The following is a 22,642-nucleotide window of genomic DNA, read 5'->3' as shown; positions in this document are numbered from 1 at the left end:
CTATTTTTCACCCAGCACCTTATGTAAGAGATGTGCGTATTTTTCTACTTTTGATCTATTTTTAAACAACTTGAACAGAAACCGCATTCATGTTCAAGTGAACAACAACACTGGTCATCACTTCAGTAAGAAATCTACACTTGCCTGGCGTTGCCAGCCTCTATCACACACTTCGTTTTTTAAAGAACACCACTACCTGTTGTGGCTCAGGAAGTAGAGCGGGGTGGCCAATAGTCCGTGGGTCGCCGGTTCACATCCCAGCTCCTCCTGTCTACATGTCAAAGTGTCCTTGGGCAAGACACTGAACCCCGCGTTGCCTCCAATGGTGTTAGCTTGTCAGTTGTCACCATTGGTGTGTGAATGTGGGAAGTGAGGACGCTGGCGTTGACTGTTCGCCGCCTCACCTCCCAATGTATGAATGAATGGAACATTGTGAGCGCTTTGAGTTCGCAACTTGCTTGGAAAAGCGCTATAAAAATGCAATTCGTTATTATTATTACCGCCAGAGGGTTTTTAAGTCTACAATTGTAGACAATTGTTGTAGTCTACAATTAATAACTACTGTACATCTAAGTTTAGCAAGACACTGAACCTTCAACAGCTGTGGTTGTACTGGTCAGCTCCCAGTACAACAGTATCACACTGTGGTTGTACTGGTCAGCTCCCAGTACAGCATTATCAGACTGTGTAGACACTAGACTGCTTTCAGTCTAGTGATGAAAGAGCGTACCGTGACTATAACGCCACAGGTTCAATGCTCGATGTAAAGGCCAATTCACGCCTGGAGCGACATGTGTCAAACGACACGCCGCAGGAAGAAAGACAAAAAACAACGTGCAGCGGAGGACGACTGCCGACGGGGGGTCTCGTACCTCTGTAAAAGGGAAACGTCTAGCAGGCTCTATGCACAGCAGCCATGTTGGAAAGAAATTGAGCCCTTTCATTGCTTACTTCACAAGTGTTACCAATGATAGCAATGAAGGGTCTGTTCCATTCTGGTCAAACAGAGTCAGGGTGCTGATATTGTGCATGGTGGTCATTTTGGCCTGGGAACACTAAAGGTGTGCCAAAGTTGAATAAACCACTCCATAGTAAAAGCATGCATTCATGGTCTGGAGAGGCCACTTTTTTACAGCTGGGTAAAAGGGCAGGGACTCAAGCCCCCTTTGATGTCTATGTGTGCACAGCACCTGCCTGCGTTGTGAGTTTGTAGATCGGCTATTTTCACTACTTCTTAAACATTTGTTTCATTTCATTCATGCATATTTTTGCTTTTATGGGAATGTTATTTTTTTATGTTTTGAAATAATAATTAGTAAAAAATAAAATGTAGGAACCAAAACAATTAAGGGACCCATAAAAATGTGTCTGCGACCCACAAATGGGTCCCGACCCAGTGTTTGGGAATCAGTGTCCTATAGGCTATAGGCCTAAGGAAGTGCAGCTATAGTAACCTTTAATAACAATGTGGTTGATATATCAACCGTAAAATACATTTCCGGTGCCATATTGGCACGAGTTTCAGGGGAAGACTGTATAGACACAGAGTAAGGCTAGCTCAACCGCAGCCTGTCTTTTGGCCAAGAGACACGGCAACGACAAAACACCAAACAACCGTCCATTGACAATGCATTAGTACGGCGCCCCCAGTGGCCATTCTCAGACGATACGGAGAAGATGTTTCACGCAAATGTCTGTACGGCGCCTAAGAGTTTTATATAAGACTTTATGTAAGACTCTTAATACTTAGTACTCTAAGCTACAGCAGGGTAAAAATATAAGAACAAACACCATCAATAATGAATGAACAATAGTAAACAACAGTATACACTGTCTGCCCTATGCAGGACAATACATACGCACGATCACCGCGTCATTACAGTATTGCTCCGTATGCTTAGGCAAAAACATAAACAAACAGCGATGGCCCATGTTATGCATAGTAAAGAACACACAATCACATTGTAATGACAGTAACCACCAACTTTCATCAGCTTTCAGGAAGATACCAAAATACACAGGGAAGACATATTTGCATAATATAACCACACTGGTGGTCTATTAGGCGCGCCACACACATTTGCGACAGCTATCGTGTCAGAAAGAGGGGGGGAGGGGGAGGTCCAATGCATTGTCAATGGAAGGTCGTTTGGTGTTTTGTCGTTGCCGTGTCTCAAGCTAGCCTAGCTGGCTTGAGACACGGCAACGACAAAACACCAAACAACCTTCCATTGACAATGCATTAGTACGGCGCCCCCAGTGGCCATTCTCAGACGATGTTTCACGCATATGTGTGAGTCTAGCCTTAGAGAGTAATGTTAACTCCATAGACACATACAAAACAGAAAAGGTACACAACTATGGCACCACCTCTTTAACACGAGCGAGCGAAAACTCACAATCACAGTGTCTTTTAGGACAGTGGTTCTCAACCTTTTCAGGCCGCAACCACTAAAATAATCATATTTTAACTGGGGACCCTGATGAGCACTACTGAGACATTACATTTTGTATAACACAGTTCTATTGGGAAAATAGCAGATCTACATGCTCACAACGCCTTGTGTTGCGAGGCGTTGTGAGCATGCAGATTGGCTATTTTCACAATTTCTGCCTCTAATATTTCACAATTTGGCCAATATTTAATTTTAGAGGTATTGAAAAGTCCTCAAATTGTCACTTTAGAAATGTGCAGATACTCCCTATGCTGACTATGCAATTAAACTTTATGTTGGTTTGTTTACTGTTGAGTGAGAAAACAACATTGCACTTTAAGTTAATCATCTGGGGATCACCCCAAAATAATTTGGGGGCCCGACCCACAGGTTGAGAACCACTGTTTTAGGACATCACGCCTCTCATGGCTCAAGTCTGCTTTCGACAACGCGACTCCATCGCTTCACCTCAACCAATCAGAAGCAGGGGTTGTAGAGATTGTACTGTACAATTCCACCCCACAGTAGAGTCATTTGTTTAACTGTAGCCCCAACGAGGGGACCAGCCTTCCTGACGAGCCTGTTGAGATGTACTGTCCCCCCTGAGCTGTTGTGACCACCTCGCAGGCAATCGCAAAGAAGCCATTACAGACTGAATAGCTTCCTCAGAAAGAACGGAGCGCTCCAGCCCTTTGTGTAGAGGGCATCATAGTTGTTAGATCAGTCCAGTAACTTGTTCAGGTGTAGCCTTAGAATAAGACCCTCGCAGATGTATTTAATCGATGTCGACATTGTCAATCTATGAGTGTCTTAGGGTACAGATGGAATGTAGCCCTGGAATTCACCAGTGGAGTGCGCAAGGCTCTGAACATGTACAAAAGCTAAATATAACGTTCATTCCTTAAACTATGGTCCCAAATGTTACTGTAGCTAGGCTTGTGGAATCTATGCACAATGTATTAGTCCACATTTTTTAGTAAAGAGCTGTTTTAATCCAGATTGTGTCGGAATCTCATTGGCTGCTCATTCAGAATAAAAATGCTCATGTAAACTCCTCAGAATGGAATTTTCATTGGGGATTGGAGGGGTGGTATATGCCGTTTGGATCAGAATATACTTTTATTCAGGTTCCATTTAAACAGTTGGGTATGAATCTCTGTTTGGAATGAGTTGATTATGAATTCATACATATTGTCCATGTAACCACAGTCAAAGCTTTTCCTCCTTTACCATTATGTTGGGTGCAACTGCGCAGCTGGAAGAGTACCAGCTGCGCAATACAATATCAACATGTGCGGCGCTGTTGTGCAGTTTATGCATGTTCAGAGTCTTGCGTCCCCCCCTGGTGAATTCCAGGGCTGCATTACAAATGTACCCTAAAACGCTCCTACCAGTAGATTGAAAATGTCAACAGTGATGAAATACATCTATGAGAGTCTTAATCTAAGGCTAGTTCAGGTGAACTCCCGGAAACTTGTAGTTGTCCACAATCTCTCTTTTCTTATCACTGTTTTTGAAACTGCTAAACGTTGGGAGCTCATACAAAAATAAAACGCATTCACTCTTTGACACCTGAAAACTCCAAATCTGTTGATGTCATCATGATTGTTGACACCTCTGCCTGTTGTGGGGCAACACGTGGAAAGAGCTGGAGAGCTGGAGACCTGGAGGAGACATAATGCATTGTCTTCAGTTATTAGAATGAATATACACTACATGATTAAGACTGACTGACCCACCAGCAGACAGACACGCAGACAGTCAGACTGACCAACAGACCAACAGAAGAAACTGAGTATAAATACTCCAGGCCGGGTACACATTTTAGTGTATGGGAGGGGCTTACAGTACATACAGTATGTATCAACATATTTGTTTTTGTAGGCTAATTTCTGATTTGGGCCTAACTATAGGTTAGGCCTAAATGGGTTAATAAACAAGTTAAGTGACGAACAGCTGCCCCCCTCCCCTGTTCAACATCTCTTATATCCATTATAATAACCTCACACACACCCAACAGACTATGACAGCCAAAGCTATAAAGCAAAACAATGTGTGATGGATGATTTGTTTGGGCGGCATTGGCTCAGGGGAGAAACCGCCCCCCCCCAGAGTTAGCGTCGAAGGGTCCTTGAGCAAGACTCTGAACCCCTAGTTGCTCCCGGTGAGTAGGTCGGTGCCTTGCATAGTTTCCACCGCCACCGGTGTATGAATGTGTGTGTGAATGGGTGAATGTAATGCACAATCTATGTATAGTGCCTTGGATAAAGGCACTATACAAATTGATACAATTTACGGGTGATTTACTCATTGGTGCATTGTGGTTATTGGCATGGCTCCGAAGGCCTCTTGGCCAGTCAATATTTACAGTAGGAACTACTGTATAGCTACTGTGTTGTGTCAGATTCGTTTACATATACTAGGAATTTGACTGGTTTACAGTGTAAACAGCCCTTCACAGAACTCGAGCAGACCATGGTAGTAGTAGAGTAGTGCCACCATTACAAAATAAAAATAATGTTTAAAAGGTTTAAGCAGGGCAAGGAGTAATATTTTTAAAGGGCTGAAGTGATTGTCCAGACATGCCCAGGAGACATATGAGAGTAAAACATACTGAAGTACTGCTTAATATAAAGGGGTACTGTCACCTAAAGGGGTTTAGGGGGAGATTACACTGTGACATGAGCTTCTCTGAAAACGGTCTGAAACAGTCTGAAGCTCATGTCACAGTGTAATCTGCCTCTCGCCCCCCAACAACAGCTGACCAGTAGGCCTACAGTAAGTAGTCATACAGTCAGGCTATACAGACACTTAATTTGATTGGCTTATAATTGCGCATCCCCACAATTACATCATAAAAATATTAACTTGTTTTTTAAGATGATTCTTAAAGTGACAGTAACCCTTTAGGTGACAGACCCCCTTTAAGAAAAGTTGCTAGTTCAGGTGAAGGCATTGATAGATGGCTACTGTGTGTGCGCATGTCAGTGTGTTCTGACTTCTGGATACATGCATGTCATGTCCTAGTATGAGCGAATAGGGGAAGGGGATCAACGTCATGTGATTCCGGCAAAAACTCGGATGGTGTGTTTCAAATTATTTGATTATTTGCAGAATTGCAGTGAGTTTAGCACATTTGGCGGCCCGTTTTTCATTTTGCACAAGATCCGGTGATTGCTGCAATTACCTGCGCTATACAGTACTTTACCATGTGTTGCGCTATGATGAAAAAAAAGACAAAAAAATAACATTACATTTAACACGTTCTGTAATGCAATTCAAAGTTGTTTTCACCTGATACCCAGGGGGCAAACCAGCCTTTTTTTAGGAAACCTGCATTTGCCCCGACATAAAAGGTTGTCCACCAGAAATATTATCTATGACCCAGTAGGATCACAACCTATATGGACAACCCGGTCAATTTGTACGGCAAAGTTCCAATATGGCCGCCTCAATATTAGCCCCTATTAGTTTTAATGGGGGGTGAATAGGGAAACATTTTAAACTGAGGGATATTTCCACGAAACTTCACAGGTTGATCAATGGTATACATATGAACATTTTTTGTATTGCAAGTTTCCATGAAATCCAATATGGCCGCGACAATATGGCCGCCATAATGTAAGGACCCAGAAAATAGGTTTTGCCTCTAACTTCTGAACCAGATGAGCTAGAAACGCAAACTTGGTGTCTATTTCATGGTGTCTGACCATGGGAGACTCAATGGAATAGCTAATTTTATTATTGGGTGTGTCTGGACCTTTATTGTGCATATTTGCAAGATGGTGGATTCCCAAAATAGAGCTTTAACATAATTTCTACCATGATTGTTGACTGCTTTTGCAAATACAAGCAATATGAATCCATTTGCTAAGATTTATGGCACAGAAGGGACTTATACCTGTATTATTCTTGAGTTTGCATGTTGTCAAAATGGCTGTAAACGAGATATTATATTTCCTGTCCGATTCTACTGTATGTAGTTGTAGCAATGACTTCAGATAAAATCAGAGACCAAAACAATGTATCTTAGAAATAATTTATTTATTTAAAAAATTAATAAAAAAAGAGAGAGATTATCTCAATGAAATGAATGCAACTGCCTTTTTGGGTCTTTCACACATAGACATGCACATGCTTTCCAACAACTTCAGCTTCAGGGAAATTATAATGAACACATGATTAAAACAGGCTGCATTATAATGCAAATAATTGCTAGTCACTATCACTGTCATGTGTACCTATCCTGCTGCATCTTGTCTCCAGTCCTTGGCAACGACACCCCAAGTAGCATGCAATTCCCTTCTTCGCACATGAAGTTCAATCACCCGAGAGAGACTTGGAGTAGAACCGCTGCTCCTTCACTTGGAAAGGAGTCAGCTTAGGTGGTTCGGGCATCTAGTACGGATGCCCCCCGAGCGCCTTCCTAGGAAGGTCCTCGATGCACGTCCCACTGGGAGGAGACCCCGTGGCAGACCTAAGACCAGATGGAAGGATTATATCTCCAGACTGGCCTGGGAACGCCTCTGTATACTCCCAGAGGGAGTGGAGGAAGTTACGCAGGATAAGGAAATCTGGAAGTCTCAGTTGGAACCGTTACCCCCGCGACCCGATTCCGGATAAGCGGTTGAAGATGGTTGGATGGATGGATGGCACATGAACAGTTTTTCTGGCAGCCTTTGATACAGCTACATGATATTGCCTTGTCCATTGATATAGGCCAGGCTGGCTCTGTAGATGGACAGGGGACTGCCTTCCCATCACTGAGAGACCATCCATATTCAGTGAAGCAAGGGATGTCTGGCTTCGCGATGTGTGCAGTTTTATCTATTATGGCTGCAAAAGCAGCTCTTTTCAGGTGCAGGCCAAAGGCATTTTCTGTAGGTGGCAGCAGCTTCAACAGGGTTGATCGGTTATTTAGGAACTTGTACACTCTCAGCTTTGCCAGGTCAAAGTCCTCCGAATGGTCAGCTTTTGATGCATATACAGCTATCGTGAGGTCTCTAGCCTGATTCTTGACATCCTCTGAGAGGGAATAAGAGGAATTTTCACCAAACTCCTGAAGTGCAGGGAGATCTAGACCCATGCTGGTCTTGAACCATGCCTTCTTTCCAGTGGAAAAGGGATAGCTGGTGGTATCTCTGCCACTCAGGCTGTGAATAAAGGGCAGGGCACGACACTGTGCGAGTCCAAGGGCTGAGACCATGTGATGGATAGGTCTAGGAAGGTCTAGCTCTGGAAGGTCTAGGAGGTGGGTGGCAGCATGATATAGATGCCTATATCATGCTGCCGCCATGGGAAGGCAGTCCCCTGTCCATCTACAGAGCCAGCCTGGCCTATATCAATGGACAAGGCAATATCATGTAGCTGTATCAAAGGCTGCCAGAAAAACTGTTCATGTGCGAAGAAGGGAATTGCATGCTACTTGGGGTGTCGTTGCCAAGGACTGGAGACAAGATGCAGCAGGATAGGTACACATGACAGTGATAGTGACTAGCAATTATTTGCATTATAATGCAGCCTGTTTTAATCATGTGTTCATTATAATTTCCCTGAAGCTGAAGTTGTTGGAAAGCATGTGCATGTCTATGTGTGAAAGACCCAAAAAGGCAGTTGCATTCATTTCATTGAGATTGATAAATATGAAATACAAATAAAAGAAAGATAGAACCTTTACTAAAATATAAAAGAAGATGGAATCAGGAGGTAATGAGGTAGTCGTTCCTTGCAGCTTTATTCAGAGAAGCATCAAAAACAAAGTCCAGGATAGCATCAGAATCAAGTAGAAAGGGACACAGGGTCCTAAAAGCACTGACCTCGCCTCACGGCGGCCAGGCTCAACTGAGTCCTTCATGTCAATTTAGTGTCAGGTTAAATACAGTAGGAATAATACACAAATCATGGTCTACTCAGACAGACAGATGGCTAGAACCGGAGGCAAGACATTGATCAAAGGACAACAATAGATCAAAGAAGTTTAGGCAAAGATACTGTAGGTGTGAACTCCTTGAGGGACAGCAGATAGGCTACAATCAACATAAGACAGACAGATATAACACCTCAATTAGGAGACAGTGCCACAGCTGCATGTCTATTGTAGCGTAGCCTGAGTCAGACTGATTAATTTAATATCCGGAATATAGTTTCACAGTTCATATTAATATAAATCAAAATACATACATTTGTTTAAACAGAAACCTATTTATCAGTCCCTCATCTTTTAAATATATGTTGTATTTTGTTATTTCAATTTGCAGGCATAATCAGTCATACATAAACATAGGTGTGCCATATTTCATTGGGAGCGTAGCAATCTGAGTTCTGGGAAAGTTCGGTGGTAGTGGAGCACGTCGGCTCTTTGTGGATATAGGTTTAACTTTTATAGCTAACCATTTGGGAGAACCAACACCAACAACCTCGCAGGATATCCCCGCACTGTAAGCAGTGGTTGTGAGTGGAGTGGTGATAGCCATGGTGTTCGTTTCTGGAACCGATTTAGCAAAGTCCTCGCTCTTTTTTGGCTCGGTCACGGTCACTGCTATCTCCGCCTCCGTGGGACGTATCATAGTTGCGTTGACGGGGTCCTCCAGAGCGCGCACGTTCTCAGCGCTGATAATGACAGCATCTGCTTCCACCGCTGTGATTGCGTTGATGACACCCTCTCTGTCGGTGGATGCGTTCTCCTCGGCGGGACGTGGAACCGCTGGGGCAGGGGCAGGATCTCTTGGTAGCGTTGAAACACAGCTGATCACAGCTATCTCTGGTGATTGACGGGGAAGGCGGCCTCGACGACGGTGACGGAAAGTCAGTTTGGCTTTGAGTTTTGGGCAAGCGTGCACAGTGTGCGTAAACGCACCACAATAAAAACATAATCCACTTTCTCGCCGGCGCTGACGTTCCTCTGTGGGCAAGCGGCGGCCCAAGTCATTCTTGGAAGCATTATGCTGGGCTTCCGTCTTTGTAGCCCGGTTCTTTGAAAAGGCCGGCAAGTCACAATCAGTGACAACAGGGCGAGTTGTCCGTCCTGTTAAACGGCCTCTCAAAATGTTGTGAGAAGCGGTTGGCTTATCCAGTTCTTGTCGTAACTGGAAAATCTCTGCTTCAAGTAAAGCGATCCTTTGAAGCAGGGCTTGATTCTTCCCCGTTAAAATAACAGGAGTCATCCTGGCAGTTATTGTCCAAAACTATAACTGAAAAAAACAACTAACACTACATCACCTCAAATGTCCATTCTCCTCTTCTCAGCTCTGGTTCGTTTGAAACGTCAATTGGCAAGCGTACTCTGACAGCTTAATCCAATATATTGTTTCCCGCATCGAAGGACCATTGATAAATATGAAATACAAATAAAAGAAAGATAGAACCTTTACTAAAATATAAAAGAAGATGGAATCCGGAGGTAATGAGGTAGTCGTTCCTTGCAGCTTTATTCAGAGAAGCATCAAAAACAAAGTCCAGGATAGCATCAGAATCAAGTAGAAAGGGACACAGGGTCCTAAAAGCACTGACCTCGCCTCACGGCGGCCAGGCTCAACTGAGTCCTTCATGTCAATTTAGTGTCAGGTTAAATACAGTAGGAATAATACACAAATCATGGTCTACTCAGACAGACAGATGGCTAGAACCGGAGGCAAGACATTGATCAAAGGACAACAATAGATCAAAGAAGTTTAGGCAAAGATACTGTAGGTGTGAACTCCTTGAGGGACAGCAGATAGGCTACAATCAACATAAGACAGACAGATATAACACCTCAATTAGGAGACAGTGCCACAGCTGCATGTCTATTGTAGCGTAGCCTGAGTCAGACTGATTAATTTAATATCCGGAATATAGTTTCACAGTTCATATTAATATAAATCAAAATACATACATTTGTTTAAACAGAAACCTATTTATCAGAGATAATCTCTCTCTTTTTTTATTAATTTTTTAAATAAATAAATTATTTCTAAGATACATTGTTTTGGTCTCTGATTTTATCTGAAGTCATTGCTACAACTACATACAGTAGAATCGGACAGGAAATATAATATCTCGTTTACAGCCATTTTGACAACATGCAAACTCAAGAATAATACAGGTATAAGTCCCTTCTGTGCCATAAATCTTAGCAAATGGATTCATATTGCTTGTATTTGCAAAAGCAGTCAACAATCATGGTAGAAATTATGTTAAAGCTCTATTTTGGGAGTCCACCATCTTGCAAATATGCACAATAAAGGTCCAGACACACCCAATAATAAAATTAGCTATTCCATTGAGTCTCCCATGGTCAGACACCATGAAATAGACACCAAGTTTGCGTTTCTAGCTCATCTGGTTCAGAAGTTAGAGGCAAAACCTATTTTCTGGGTCCTTACATTATGGCGGCCATATTGTGGCGTCCATATTGGATTTCATGGAAACTTGCAATACAAAAAATGTTCATATGTATACCATTGATCAACCTGTGAAGTTTCGTGGAAATATCCCTCAGTTTAAATTTTTTCCCTATTCACCCCCCATTAAAACTAATAGGGGCTAATATTGAGGCGGCCATATTGGAACTTTGCCGTACAAATTGACCGGGTTGTCCATATAGGTTGTGATCCTACTGGGTCATAGATAATATTTCTGGTGGACAACCTTTTATGTCGGGGCAAATGCAGCACACCTTCCTTTGCCCCCTGGGTATGAATAAAAATGGCAGCTCAGATGTGTCTCAACTTCTGTTTTCTAAGGTATGTCACCTAGCCTACGTACCTTATGTTTCAAACTTCAACGCTAGATCCTTTCTGTTGATCTTCATTAGGACGTTCTTCACGATGATTTGACTCTTTTCTGGATAGGTTTGCACAATGAGGTCGGCAGTCCTCATCCTGTCAGCGCTCTCCAGTCTGTCCCGTGTGATCGGTGTGAGGCCTTCAAGGTCACACATTTCCAGCTCCCACTTGAACTCCTTGAAATTGTCCTTACCCAGCGCCTTCAGAGTGTCATGGATACGTCTCTTAACTATTCCCTAGTACAAACAGAGGATGTTAACGTCTCAGTTTCATTGTTTTAATGGGATATTTCACTCTCAAAACATTTTGGGGTTGTTTTATTGTTTACTTTTGTGAACACCCCGGACAGTTTTTAAGTTGCTTGATTCAGTATTTATATATAGATTTTATCAGACACGCCCCCTTCCTACACAAACCCATTGTAACTTCAAAAACATGGTCCCCCGCACGAAGGCAGTATGAACCAAGGTGTGTCGGATGTTTTTGATGAATCTAACATAGTTAAAATGAGGCTTGAAGTTACAATGGGTTTGGATGGGGTGTGTCTAATAAAAAGAATATCAAATAACTTCATACTGAATCAAACAAATTAAAAACATTCTGGGGTGTTCGAGTGCCGCTCTCCATTCCAACATGTCGCCACTCCGAAATTGACTTCTTATTGTCGGAGTGGCGACACTTCCATAGGGGTTAAGTTTAGGGTTAGGGTTAGAGATAGGGTTAGTGTCGGAATGGAGACATGTCGGAGTGGCGGGGTGTAACCGGGGTGTTCATAGCCTCGTAAACCGTCTACTCCTAGCGACATTCTATTTGCTCACTCCTGAAAGCAAATGAAATGTAGATTTCCAGGAGAGACTGGTTTACGAGGCTATGGTGACTGGTTTACGAGGCTATGGTGTTCACAAAAGCCAGAGTAGACCCTGACACTGCCCAGTGCCCACACTGGTGAAAATACAATGTGTCGGAGCTCAGTTAGATGTCTAACGCACATTCTAAGCGGTAACAGGGATTCCAGGAGATGTTAGGGAAACAATAGGTTAGGTAATGAATGATTGATTCTGATTAAAATATTTCCTTCAGCTCCTTATTTTAGGCCTAATTAAAAATGTCCCCACTAAAATGTAAAATAAGCATATCACAGCCTAACCCAAACCCTAACCCTAACCCTAACCCTAACCCAAACCCAAACCCTAACCCTAACCTCAGTAGGAATGGCAGTGGGTAGGAATGGCACTTTTAGGAATGGAGAACTGACCCCGTTTATAGCCCCCCATCCATATCTGATTGAAACAAGGGGTCATCAGATAATGAGTTCATTATGTTTATAGTAGGCCTACTAGTCATTTAGAGGTCAAGACCAAGCTAATTTATGCAAGATTATGTTATAATCTAAATAAAAGAGAATGTCACTCTGTGATTTCAGACCAAGACTCAGTGGCTGTGTAGATTGTGGCAGCCATATTGACCTAATCTAAGCAAAAGGACAAGATGGCTTCTGAGAGCTCAATTCCCACAAATGTGCTAAAGAAGCAAACTCCTTCCTGACATTTCCGATGATTGGAAAGAGGTGGAATTACAGTGATCAGAGCGGCTGAGAGACAGGCTGTTGTTTAATCCTACAATTAAGGAAGGGGGATGGTTCGTGGGTGGTTCCGACAGACACGACCAAGTGGTTCTCAAACCTTTTCATATCAAGGACCCTGAAAATTATTTTTTATTTGGCCACGGACCCCAGCTCAAAATATGTTGTTCCAGGGAACCCCAGAAGCAGACATTTAAGTTCCAGAAGTTTGCTTTGAAAATATGTATATAAGATTTGCACATATTTTCACGATTTTTCAAAAATAGCAGATCTACAAGGAATGCGGAACTTGGTGCCGCGCTGTGAGCTTGTATATGTGCTATTCTAGGTCTTAATGGGATATAAGCACATCAAAGAATTAACCCTATACCAGTGTCTCAGTGACGGCAGACATTTGACAGGCGACCCCTGGTTCTGTGGAAGCGTTGATCTGAAGCAGCTCTATGGAAGCGCTTTCCAGCTCTTTACTGTACTGGATGTACTGGACTGGACGCTTGACTGCCTTGGACTGACCCAGCTCCTTCTGAGTGTCATGGACATGGACATGAACCATTCCCTAGTACAAACACAGGATGTTAACAGTTTCATTATCTTAAAGGGTTATTTCACAAAACATTTTTAGGTAATTTTATTGTCTACTCAGGGTTTTGTGAATGCACTGGACAGTTTTTGATGCTTGATTCAGTATTTTGATATTTGATATTCGATGTTAATTTGACACCCAAATCCGTTCAAAAACATGGCCTCCCTGACCCTCACATATTAAGAGGGCAGTATGAACCAAGGACGGGTGTTTTCGAGGAAGCTAACATGCTTAAAATGGAGCTTGAAGTTACAAGTGGGTTTGTATAGAGGAAATGCGCATGCATAAAGTGAATGGCAAATTGATTGGCAAAGTGAGTTTAACATCGTTGAACGTTGTTTAATGCCTTTTCTGTTTGGATGTAGGCTATGGGCTGTCAAGGCCAGAAAGTTTTTTTGTTTTTTTTTGCCACTCAGTAGGCGTTCCTTTTTTTTATGATTTTTTTATTTTATTGACAAAATATTACAGTAAATACAAAGAGAACAGGCCAAAAAGCAGTCACATTACAATAAAAATAAGAAATACAAAGAAGAAGAAAAATATAATAAAATAAATAAGCTTGAGGTAACTTAGGTAATATATTCATCACAGATTCTTATGGTTTTCACAGCTTTAGTGTTAGTACAATGTTTTAAGGTATCTAAATATGACAATAGCAGGGCTTTAAAAACAACAATATTTGGACGTTGGTTGGCAAATTTGGTACAATGAATATGATATTTAGCTAGAATTAAGAGAAGGTTAATAACATACATTTTGTCTAGATTTATTTTATCATTGTTTGAAAGACCAAATAATTTATGTCGAATACTCAATTTAAGCGAGGAGTCAATTTTGGAATTTATAAAATTATTAAGATCAATCCAAAAAACATGAGTGAAAGTGCAATCCCAAAAAAGGTGAGATAACGTTTCCTCAGCAGTTCCACAAAAAGCGCAGTGTATCTCTATATCAGACTTATATTTGACCATATTAGCCTTGACAGGATAACATCTATGCATTACTTTAAAAGTAACCTCACGTACCTTGTTTGTAACAAGACATTTTCTTGGCAAGACCCAAGCATTCTTCCAATCAATGTCATTGTATAGATTATTCCAATAGAAAACTGCTGCGGGTTTAGAAACAATATCTCTTTGAATAATACTCCTAACACATTGATTGGTGGATTTATCACTTAATAATGGACATACATTGCCAATATATAAATCATGAGGACTCCAACTTGGGACAGTACAGTTTCTACCTTTAGGAGCTGATATCAATAGCCTCCTAGCACCATCTGGTATTGCATCAAAGACAATTGAATATTCTCGAGGAGTAACAGGGAAACTGTAAACTGAAAGAAATTCTTCATATGTAAATAACTGACCCCTGACATTCAATAACTGACTAACTAATATAATGTTATTAATGTTATTAACCAGCTCTTAATAAACAAAGACTTGTTTTTAAATCTAATATCTAGATTGTTCCAAATAAAATATTTATGGGGAGAGAAATTATGTGAGTACAACATCGACCAGGACAATAAAAGTTGACAATGAAAATTAGATAGTTTAACCGGTATCTTAGCAATATTGTAATTACATCTAAGCAGAAAATCCAATCCTCCTATAGTGAGCTGAACACACGAGCAGAAATTGAGTTGGGGTTTTTAAGAAAGAGCTTGATCCATTTGATTTTAAAGGAAGCGTTCAGGAAGGTGAAGTCTAAAGCATTAAGGCCTCCAGCACATAACTTATTTATCATAACACTTTTCTTAATATAATGGAATTTCTTTTCCCAAATAAAGTCAAATAAAATGTTGTGCATTGTTCCTTTGAGACATCAAAGCCATTGCTGTATATATAAGTCTGGAGAGGCCTTCAACTTTAGCTACTAATGATCTCCCAGTAATGGACAAATCTCTCTGAAGCCACAGATTAAATCTCTGTTGGACCGAAGCAATAAGAGGGTCAAAATTTTCTGATAATCTAGAGCTTTGATCCTTTTTGATTACAACACCAAGATATTTAACCTTGCCCTTGACAGGGACCCCTGAAATAACAGCATCCGTGCAGTTTTTAACTGGAAGAAGCTCACACTTTGAAATGTTCAATTTGAGACCAGAGGCCAATGAAAAAGTGTTAATGACTTTGAGGGCTTCACCAATTTGAGATTTATCTTTTAAGAAAAGGGTTGTGTCATCTGCTAGTTGTGTAATGGACAGCGTTCTACCGACTATAGAGAGGCCCGTTACATTGCTATTTTTAAAATGAGTAGAAAGTAGTTGCATATGCTGAAATTGGACAACCCTGACGGATCCCAGAATTAATGTTAAATCTTTTAGTAGTACCATATGGAACTCAGTAGGCGTTCCTGCATAACTTCCAGGTATGATGATGATGTCACGCGCATACACTATATTAGTAAGGGGGTGTGTCTGATAAAATGAATATAAAATATCTCAATACTGAATCAAACTAATTAAAAACTTTCTGAGGTGTTCACAAAAGCCTGACTAGACCCTGACACTGCCCATGCTGGTGAAAATACAAATCAGATGTGTGGGAGCATTAGCCCGGCGGCTACAGAGATAATTGTTCACTTTGTGATACAAGCACCAAATTTTGCACAAATTTTCCTCTGGACCTACTTTTTCCAAAAAGCAAGTTAGCCACTCAATTAAAAACAAATAGGGTTGGGGTCCCATTGACTTTCTATACAGTAAAATAACACAACAAAATAAATCTGCTTGAAGTAGCAAGTGAGGGGTCAAACTAGGGGTTTTTCATGAGCCTGAATCCAATGCAAGCATTTGTTTTGCACAAAAAACATTCCTTGGGCAGAAAGGCCCCCACAAAAGCATGAAAACCACGGTGAAAAGTGATGACTCATCACTAAACCATAGTGTTGTGGTGGCCTTTCTAGCCCAAGGAGTGTTTTTTGTGCAAAACAGATGCTTACAATGGATTCAGCACCATGAAAAACCCCTAGTTTGACCCCTCACATGCTATTTGAATCAGATTAATCCTTTTGTATTATTTTACTGTATAGAAAGTCAATGGGACCCCAACCCTATTTGTTTTTAATTGAGTGGCTAACTTGCTTTTCTGAACAAGTAGATCCTAGGCATTGTTCATGCCAAATTTGGTGCTTGTATCACAAAGTGAACGATTCTATCAATAAATTGACTTGTGGCCGCTTGACTACATGGCTAGGTGTCAAACACACATGCTAAGAGGGATTCCAGGAGATGATAGGGAAACAGTAGGTTAGGTAATGACTAGTCTTGCATAGCCAGACAACTATTCCACACTCTTCGAATGCTATATAGAGTCTGGAACTACAGCTCCTGAACGGCGAGTAATGGAAACTGGCATTTCCTTTCATGAAAATATATTTTAGAATGTCATTTCTGCTAAGCAGCAAGCTGTGTATGCTTAGATGATTTTTATTAGGATACATGTGTGCTATGTTAAAAACGAAACGGAAGTGGGGAGAAGCCTAAACCTCTGCTTTAACCGAATACTCATCGTTCTTCTTATATTACCCCAGACTGTATGACGGGAGCATTTCCAAATCGAGTCAACAGTCTGGCCACACAAGACTAGGTAATGACTGATTGATTCTGATTCTGACTAGATATTTCCTTCAGCTCCCCAGGAAAGAGGTGTAATTACAGGGATCAGAGCGGCTGAGAGACACACTGCTGTTTAATCCTACAATGAAGGAAGGGTCATGTGATGAAGATAAGGATAAGGTGAAGGGGAAGGGTGAGTCTGAATAACTCTTGCAACACGTGAGATGGTAGATCGGCTATTTTCAAATGGCCAATTTAGATCGTTTTTTTTTTTAAGGTTTTCGATGGGGGGGGGGGGGGGGGGGGGGGGGAAATAAATATAACAATGTTTTCATTTACTTTGTTCTTTCGTATTAGCACGTTTAGCGATTTTGATTTCAGTGGTTGGTGGCATGCGTACAAGTGGCTAAATGTGTGTTTTTAGACACATGAGCCAGCGATTTCTTTGTTACTATGTATTTACAGTAACTCTACTGGACCCTATAAGTCACATCTCCCACAAAAGATCGCGGTTATTCTTGGGAATGGGCTTATTGTGTCTAAAAAGACATATTTAGCCACTTGTACAAGTTGTACGCAATCCCCCTGCCACTAAAATCAAAATAATTAAAATCTCTATAACGATAGAAAGGAGTAAATTAAATAATTTTAACACTCATCTTTTATATTCTTTAATTCCAATCTAAAATATGAACCCTTGTTGTAAAAAAACAAAGTTGTCCTTTAAACCTTGACTTACTGTAGGCAAAAAAGGACCTATTTTGGTATAAGTCAATAAATAATAAGAGCCAAAGGAGGCATCTATCTTTCTATGTCTATGGATCAGAATAAGGACCTGAGATGCAGCCCTTGTCTCAATCATCTTGAGTTTAGTTAAGAAGGAGGTTCATCTGCACTGCTACCACCAGTGTCTCTAGACTCCATTGGGGTGTTCTCTCTATAAAATCTTATTTGTTTAATATTAATTGAGTCTAAATGTTTTATCTTATTGTTTTATTATTCATTCATCATCATCATCAGAAATAACATTTTGATCCCTCTATTATTGAACTATAAATGTCTTCTTAATCCTTCTTCTAAATCAGTGGTTCTCAAACTTTTTTCATATCAAGGACCCCAAATAATTACATGTATTTGGCCAGGGACCCCATATAAAAATATGTTGTTCCAGGGACCCCCAGAAGAAGAGATTTGAATTCCAGAAGTTTGCTTTGAAAAATATATATTCAAAGATTTGCAAATAATTTCAATATTTTTTTTTTTTTTTTTCAAAAATAACAGATCTACAGCTTAGTAGGCTATAAAATTATTCCAGGTCTGAAATGGGTTAAAGTACATAGCCTGCAAAACATTTACCCTACCCGTGTCTCAGTGACGGCAGTGTGGACATAGTGTGGACCACAAGAGTTGGTCAGAGGCAGCTCATCAAACACTTGCGGCCACAACTTGACTAGCATTGACTCGACCTGGTCCAGCTCCTTCAGAGTGTCATGTTCCACATCTATTCCCTAGTACAAACAGAGGATTTTAAACAGATTTAAGTTTCATTATCTTAAAGGGATATTTCACTTTCAAACATTTTTAGGTCATTTTATTGTCTACTCAGGGTTTTGTGAACACCCCAGACAGTTTTTAAGTTGCTTGATTCAGTATTTCGATATTTGATATTAATTTCTTCATACACGCCCCCTTCCTAACTTCAAAAACATGGCACCCCTCACGTATTAAGAGGGCTGGATGTACTAAGATACAGTGTGGATCATGTTCTGACGGTACGAGGTATAGATACAATATTTTCTGAACTTCTGATGGTACCAGGTGTTGATAGTGTGTTCTGGTGGTACCAGGGGTCGAATATGTTCTGATGTTTTTTTTTAACTCCAACTTCAATATGTTATTTTGGATATTTTTCATCAACGTTTCAATCAATATGTTGAATTGATAAATTATATATATATATATATATATATATATATATATACTAATTTTGCGGGTCAGTCAGTAGGTCAGTAGGTCAGTCAGTCAGTCAGTCAGTCAGTCAGTCAGTAAATGCTTTTCCACTACAAACCACCCACCAACAGGGGGTGGTGACGTGCGGACTGAAGTTGCAGTGTCTCTCTCTCTCTCTCTCTCTCTCTCTCACTCTCTCTCTCTCTCTCTCTCTCTCTCTCTCATATATATGTGGTTTGCCTGCATGCACGGGTCACTAATGCACCGGGTGCATTTGATGTGTCTTATCTTCCGACGGGTATGGCAAGTGCATACATCCCCATATTCTATTCACCTAATTTAGCTGTTAAATTATTTGTATCCATCAAAAAATATACACTCCTCCATGGGTTGCTCCTTACATTATGATGCTCCCACATATTCTCACACACGCACCAGTTACAGTTAATTTCTCCATAACCCACAATCTGTCAGTAGGTCAGTCAGTCAGTCAGTCAGTCAGTCAGTCAGTCAGTCAGTCAGTCAGTCAGTCAGTCAGTAAATGCTTTTCCACTACAAACCACCCACCAACAGGGGGTGGTGACGTGCGGACTGAAGTTGCAGTGTCTCTCTCTCTCTCTCTCTCTCTCTCTCTCTCTCTCTCTCTCTCTCTCTCTCTCTCTCTCTCATATATGTGGTTTGCCTGCATGCACGGGTCACTAATGCACCGGGTGCATTTGATGTGTCTTATCTTCCGACGGGTATGGCAAGCGCATACATCCCCATATTCTATTCACCTAATTTAGCTGTTAAATTATTTGTATCCATCAAAAAATATACACTCCTCCATGGGTTGCTCCTTACATTATGATGCTCCCACATATTCTCACACACGCACCAGTTACATTTAATTTCTCCATAACCCACAATCTGCACATATATTGGAGCACATATCTTCAAACGGGTAAGGTCTAGTATATATATATATATATATATATAGGCCTATATACACTGTATACTGTATACATACCTGTGGCTCAGTCATTTGACAGGTGGTGGTCCCTGACCCTGGTGTTGTGAACGTGGTGATCCCTGACCCTGGTGTTGTGAACATGCTCTGCTCTCCGAAAGCGTTATCCAGCACTTTTCGGAAAGACTTGTAAGTTACAATCTTTAAACCCGGAACCATGAACACATACAACAGTGGGTTCAGGCAGCTGTTGAGAAATGCCAGGCAGGTGGCTATGGGCACCCCGATGATGATCACATACTCAGTGGACACACTGTCCTCTGCCACTTTGAATTTCACCACAACACAATCTGTTCCATGATGTGAAAGGGGGCCCAGCACAGGAAAAATGCACAAATAGCAGCTGCTATGAATTTGAAGGAGCGATCTAATTGGCTGGCCAGCGAGCGATCTGATTGGCTGGCCAGCAAGCGATTCCTCTTGAGCCGGTAGATTATGACAGAATAGCAGGAGACGATGACGGTGAAAGGGATCACGAATCCCATGAAGAACTGAATGAAGACCGTGGCCACAAGTCGAGACGTCCACAATGGACGGTTTCTATCGTCGAGTGCAAAGGTGGATAAGCATATGATGACGTCCTTATCCGGCACTGTGTCCATAAAGAAGACGTAAGAGGAGCTGAGAGCCAAGGCCAGAACCCAGACACACAGACTCACCAAAGATGCGTTTCTGACACTACAGTGTTTCTGGGCCCAAAATGGCCACACCACATGTACACATCTGTCAACACTGATGACCATCAGAATGTAGACGCTGGCGTACATGTTGAGGGAGAGAAAAATAAAGTTAATTTTGCACATGATTTGACCAAAAGGCCAGTGGTCGTTCAGAGCTGTTTCTGTGATGGTCAGCGGCAGGAACGGTGTGAAGAGGAGGTCGGCCACAGCCAGGTTGAGGTACCAAACTCTGTCGATGGTTTTCTTCATTTTGAATCCTGTGAACCAGATGACAACACCGTTCCCCAGCACACTGAGCACAAAGATCAGGCTGTTAATGGTCAAGAACATGATCTCGATGTATTTCTTGAGTTCAGCATGTTCATCCTTGGAGTCAAAGCCGTTTCCACCAGGCGGATCCATCCCTTTACTGTGAGCATCCTTGTAGCCGTTTCCATCAGTTGTGTTCATAACCGCCATCGTCTTAAAACCTAAAATAACAAAACAAAGGTTATTTATCACAACATGTAGCCTATTATTATCCTCTAGGACTCAGTACAGTAATACCATAACATTTATAATGTCCTAAACACTAGGCATCTAATGGTAACTCACAATGTGATAGCATGACAATAACACATCTACAATTTGATATTTATCACCATTTATCATCATTAGAGAGAGTACACTGTACACCCTGATGATCATCACGGTGTACTTTTCAATAAAAAACCCACAATCAATCCTCCAGTTCTAGGCAACACAGAATGGGAGGGACCTTTTTCTTATTTCCACATAACAACTTAAAGGTATATTAATGACATATGTGACCAGGGCACTTAGGCCCGGAAACAGAGAATACCTTAAATTGCACAATGTACATGAATACCCAACAACAGGTTTGATAATGAATCATAACTAGAAAAATATTGTTCCTTCGAAACAATTGTGGGCTCGCTTCAAGCCAGAAAACAATGGCTATAAAAGCACAAAATGTCAAGATCGCAGGCAGTGCTCTCTTTGACGTTACTGACGTCAAAGATTGGTCCATTTTGTTCCAAAAATGTGTTGTGCAAAAGTTGACCCGCTGGTGGCGCTATAACAGGCCAATGTGAGAAGGTTGGTATCTGTTCCTTGACCTATTGGGAATGTGCTTGCAAGATTTCACGCACATCCCAGGCTGTGTTCATGATTTGAGGTGTTTTTGGCTTTGGCCACTTTATCGCTGCTTGCAGCTATATTTATTATTATTATTTTATATTTTTTTTGTGTGCACTTCATAGGCATGTTAGATAAAGGTCCTTAGATTGCGTGTAGAATGTTTCATGCAAATTGCAAAGAAAATCCTAGAATAAAAACGGGTTTAAGCGTTTTACAAACTGCTCAAAATTATATAGTGCCCCCCTTTGGCCATTTGGGGTAAGATTGGTTTCAGTGATATTTGAACTAACCCTCTACACTATTTTGTCATGAAAATGTGACTTTGCATGTATGTTTTAGAGGCAGAAGAATAATTTGCATAAAAATGCAATATTGTTTGAATTATTTAAAAAAGCATGTTTCAATGTTAAAGAAATCCGATCTGACGGATCTTTAGATATCGGTCCAAAGTTCACGTAAAAAAGGTTTTGTGCACGTGACGCGAAAATTCCAGAATAAAAGCGGGTTTACGCGTTTTAAAACTGCTCAAAATGGCGGATAATTGAAGGGCGGAGCTTACTTAACAACGACACAGATGTCTTCCGCTTGAGTCAAAGCACGCGTGTAACAAGTTGCATGTCTTCAAACGAAACGAGTCATGACTTAAGCCCGTTTGAAGTTTGAATTTTCAGACGCTTCGTATAGCGCCCCCCTTTGGCCGATTGGAATAAAATTGGTTTCAGTGATACTTTGACTAACCCTCTACATCTTTGCCAAATGCCATGAACGTGTAACTTTGCATGTATGATTTAGAGGCAGAAGAATAATTTGCATAAAACCGCAATATTAATTGAATTATTAAAAAAATATGTTTCACTTTAAAAAAAATCTGGTTGATCAATCTGACCGTATTGGTCCAAAGTTCATGTGAAAAAAGTTTTGTGCACTTGACGC

Source organism: Nannobrachium achirus (genome assembly GCF_963921795.1).
Source record: "Nannobrachium achirus genome assembly, chromosome: 10".
In the NCBI taxonomy this organism is placed as follows: Eukaryota; Metazoa; Chordata; class Actinopteri; order Myctophiformes; family Myctophidae; genus Nannobrachium; species Nannobrachium achirus.
This window is presented reverse-complemented; position numbering follows the sequence as displayed.